The sequence below is a fragment of the Mastomys coucha genome, unplaced genomic scaffold (genome assembly GCF_008632895.1).
Source record: "Mastomys coucha isolate ucsf_1 unplaced genomic scaffold, UCSF_Mcou_1 pScaffold4, whole genome shotgun sequence".
Lineage (NCBI taxonomy): Eukaryota > Metazoa > Chordata > Mammalia > Rodentia > Muridae > Mastomys > Mastomys coucha.
In genome coordinates this window covers 13,808,695-13,812,377 of record NW_022196910.1, presented here as the reverse complement: position 1 = coordinate 13,812,377, position 3,683 = coordinate 13,808,695, and the positions used below count along the sequence as shown (strand labels likewise).

At 44.6% G+C, this 3,683-nt stretch overlaps 1 protein-coding gene across 2 annotated transcripts in view; it reads left to right on the top strand.

Moving 5' to 3' along the window:
- The window catches only part of Chst11 (carbohydrate sulfotransferase 11), a 210,441-nt gene that overhangs the window by 53,296 nt on the left and 153,462 nt on the right, over nucleotides 1–3,683 (top strand). The window lies entirely within an intron of this gene.

The following is a 3,683-nucleotide window of genomic DNA, read 5'->3' as shown; positions in this document are numbered from 1 at the left end:
CCCCCCGCACTGGGTCCTCTGGCTGGCTCTTAATAGGGAGAGTTCTTACCATCTGGAAGACCCAGTGTGCCTCAGAGTCAGGAAGGCTGGCTTAAATTCCTGCTTCAATCTTAAAATCTTGGAAACTTCATGAAAATGGGTCTGATCCCAGTTTAGAGACTTCCTGGGTACAAGCTGACACACTTCACAAGAGCAGGAGGCAGAAGACCCCAATCCCAAAGCATGGCTATTTCCACTTCCTGCATCTGTGGATGTCAGAATCGCGCAGTGAGCTCTGGTTCCCTTGTTTGCCAGTGGGGTGTTCATGTCATTTCCTTAGCTCTTCCACAAGATGTATTTCATGTGCAGTCACTTTGTAAAACCAGCGGCAGCAGCACCTTCGTGCTCTTTCTCCTCTTTTAGCTGTGTGTTTACCTGTTATCAATATGTTTGAAAAGAAAAATTATTGATAATTACATTTGTGTTTTGTGTTTTAGTCCTCTGGTTGTTCCTTTATTCTACCCTTGAGGCATCTTTAGAAGTCCTGTGGGCCTGGTTTGCTAGGGAGAAGCTAGATGCCCGTACCTCTGCAGTGCTCACAAAAGCCGTCGTAGCCTCTTTTTCATTCCTCCCTAAAGTGTCTTTCCTGAAAACAGATGTTGCTTGGGAATGGGGTGGACACCTGCAGAAGGTTATAAATGTTTTTTGGTACCCACACATAGGGCTGCCCTCTACAGATTATCTGTGTTCGGTGTGTGTGAGTGTGTGTGTGTTTTACATGCACGGTAATTGAGAGTTCTGTTGCTAGAATCTGTTGACCCGTCTTTGGGGAAGGTCATAGTTCAGCCCACATGTGACCTTACAAGTCTCCGAGCCAGCAGGAGCTCCAGCTGGGTTCATGTTTTTATCTGAATCTGGGATAGAATGTTTAAAAGTAGGTATCTGGACAGAAAGCAGACTCACATGTAGGAATGTATAGGGAATGAATTCCTTATAGGTAGTCTTTTGGTTTTGTTTTTTTTTTTTTAAGACAGGGTTTCTCTTTATAATCCTGGAACTCTCTCTCTGTAGACCAGGCTGGTCTTGAACTTAAAGATCCACCTGCCTCTGCCTCCTGAGTAGTGGGATTAAAGTCATGCACCACCACTGCTTGGCGTGATAGTCTCATTATTTAAATATTTAAATTCTCTCATCTCTGAGTTTTACACATTGACCATCCATCCATCCATCCATCCATCCATCTTTTCAGAATATATAGAGACTGGGTTCTTTATAGATCATCCAGTGCTTAGCCATTGGGAGAAATAGCCTTTCATCTATCCATTCATCGGTTGCTTGCTCCATCTAGCCATCCATACCTACCATATTGGCAAATGGCTATTATGTACTACCATGTATCAGGTTCCGTGCCATCTCTTGGGATAAAAAAAGGACAGAACCTCTGTCCTCAAGAAGCCTGCAGTCTGGGGTGCAGGTTATTTTCCTAAAATTTAAATCCAATTCTTACTTGACACAGCTTATTTTATTTTCTTTTGGTCTCTCTTTTGAATTTGGGAAAGCAAGCCTCCTAACCATGGGGACATTTCACTTGTTTTTATAAACCCAAATTCTAGAGTTGGGTTTCATGTTTTGCATAACTCTGCATGGCATAAATAGTTATTGTGTTAACAGAGAGAACAAGAGGGAAGGAAGGACAATACGGGGTTGGGGGCAATAGTTTCAAATCCTAAGAATGTAAATGTCTCAAAATCTTCTTTGGAATTGTTAAAAAGTTATTTCTTGGCTTCAGAGTGTATCATATCCAGAATCACTCTGAATTTTGTAAACCACCAGAAACTTCCATCAGGATGGGGCCAGCTGGACACAAAGTCCCGTGTCTGGAGACAGGTCATGTAAATGGATGGCTATGGGTAGTGTGTTCTGCAGGTTTGGGCTTGGTCTCCATCTTTCCGTCCTCCCCCCTGCCCCTCCCCGAGCGATGGCGGGTGAGGTACTTAACCTTTCTGAGCCCCATCCGTTTACCCGAGAGAATCATTACAAATATGGTCTGAGCTCAGAGAGGCTAAAGTGCAGGCCTGGGATGTAGTAAAGGCTAAAGCTGATTCTGTTTCTAAGGGGCAACAGGATTGGATGGCTAACAAGATGAGGATATCAAGTCCACATGAGGATCCCTCTTCCAAAAACCTGGAATGCAGAGTGCTCCACAACCTGAAATCTTTAGCACAGACAAAAAGAAGAGTCCACATTTGGCCTCATGTGACAGGTTGAAGCCAAAACACAAGATGTGGGCCAATGAGATGGTTCAGCAGATAAAGGTGCTTGCTGCCAGGCCTGACATTCTGAGTTCAAACACCAGGACCCACAGTGGAAGGAGAGAACTGACTCATGCCCTTTGATTCCCACACGTGTGCTGGCATGTGTGCACCCACATGCATGCATACATACAAAATAAATAAATGAAATGTAAAGCAAAACACAGGAGCACCAAATGTTGTAATATACAAACGTTTAATATACAAACATTCAAGCTAAGTGTAATAATATGAATTTTATGTTTGTGCTTAGGGCCTGTGAGGAGTCGTATGCTTTGGGTTGGAAGAATTTAAGATCAGGGCTATTCAGCCTGTACTGACAGCTTGCAATTTCAATGGAAATAACATGTATGACGCCTCTGACATTACACCACTAATCATCTCCTGAGAAGTATCAGTACCTCTCTGGCAGCCTGATTTGTGTCCTCGCTAAGATGCTGATGGGCAGTCAGCAGGCGTTCTGCAGTCCAGAGGAATGTCTGTCTGTTCTAGTCTAGGGGAGGGGATCCTGCCAAACTTGTCAGCCGTGTTACAGGTTTCTGGCCAGCGTGAGTTAGCTTGTCTTTTAGGCAGGCCACACTGACTTGAGGAAATCCCTGTATGAAATTAATTTCCTCAAAGGGCAAATTGGTAATTATGTCTGACATTATTTTCTTTTATTTTTTTAAAAAATAAAAGACTGACCATGAGTTGGATTTTATATTGTGCTTGAGGCAAAGGGTTCAGGGCAGTAGAAATTATTTCCAAGAATGGATTTTTCCCCCCCTTTTTCCTTAAGATGGGGAGGGGGGATTTCTCTTGGTGTTTTTTCTGGAAGGTATTTCTATATACTGTTTATAGAGGCCGTGGTCCTTTTTAAATTTAAGGAGCCCAGTTGGCTTCAATGGTAATAAATAAAGCTCCATATGGGGGCCAAGGGATAGTTAATTTATGGACCCAGCTCCTTCTGTAACTTCAGCCAGTTACTTCCTGGGCTATAAGGCCTGACTGATGGCCATCTGATGCATTGAACTACTGAGGTGCTTTTGAAGTTTCTCCTGCAGGGCCTGGGGTCTGGCCCTGTGAAGTGTTAATAGGCCTCCTGCCCAAGCTTTATTTGAGGGGTGCTTGTTAGAGGAGCCTTGATGGGTCCATGGAGGCCTCTAAGCTGTACTGTTCTACTCTGCAGGGCTGGCTCTTGGCCTCTGCGATTCCTCTGCTCTATTGTTTTGATTTTGACTCCTGGGACAATTCCCGTTTCGCTCCTGGGTGTTCCCAGGGCCCAGGCTGCTACGGGTGACCAGGCAGGGCCAGCCAGGGAATATGCCGGAAGGGCAGACCAGAGGACTCCACCCAGCCGAGCACAGCAGGGCTTTTGCAGTACTTAAACCACAGCTTGGGCTTAAGCAAAAA